The sequence below is a fragment of the Gavialis gangeticus genome, unplaced genomic scaffold (assembly GCF_001723915.1).
Source record: "Gavialis gangeticus isolate Ggan-Ray unplaced genomic scaffold, GavGan_comp1, whole genome shotgun sequence".
Classification (NCBI taxonomy): Eukaryota; Metazoa; Chordata; order Crocodylia; family Gavialidae; genus Gavialis; species Gavialis gangeticus.
In genome coordinates, this window is record NW_017729032.1 from 115,823,529 (window position 1) to 115,823,967 (window position 439).

Below are 439 nucleotides of genomic sequence, written 5' to 3' on the forward strand. Positions count from 1 at the left end.
ATTTAATATAGTGAAAGGCTTAGTCTGTTGTCTGTCTGTCCATAACATGTCTGGCCAATTGTGCATGTGCCACTGAGAGGGTGGGCGGTGATTGTCTGGGTGGCCCAGGCTGCACAGGCCCAAGTTTGCATTGCTGCTGGGGAAGTTTTGCTGTGGAACATGCCCCAGCCATCCAAGCAGCAGGGCTTCTGTACCCCGCATCCTTGCCTGAGGGTGAAGGTGGGGATTACAGTGGTGGTGCCCCCTGCTGCCCATCCCCAATACCCCCTAAAACAGCTAGCAGGGAGGAAGAGGGGTGGGGAATGAAAGAGGGGAGGGGAGAGGGGATGCAGGGGGACATGGGTCAGGTGGACATGGAGAAGTGGGAGGGAAGATGGGGATCAGGCTTGGACCCATAGCAGTGGGGGGGAATGGGTTTGGACCCGAAGCAGCAGGGGAG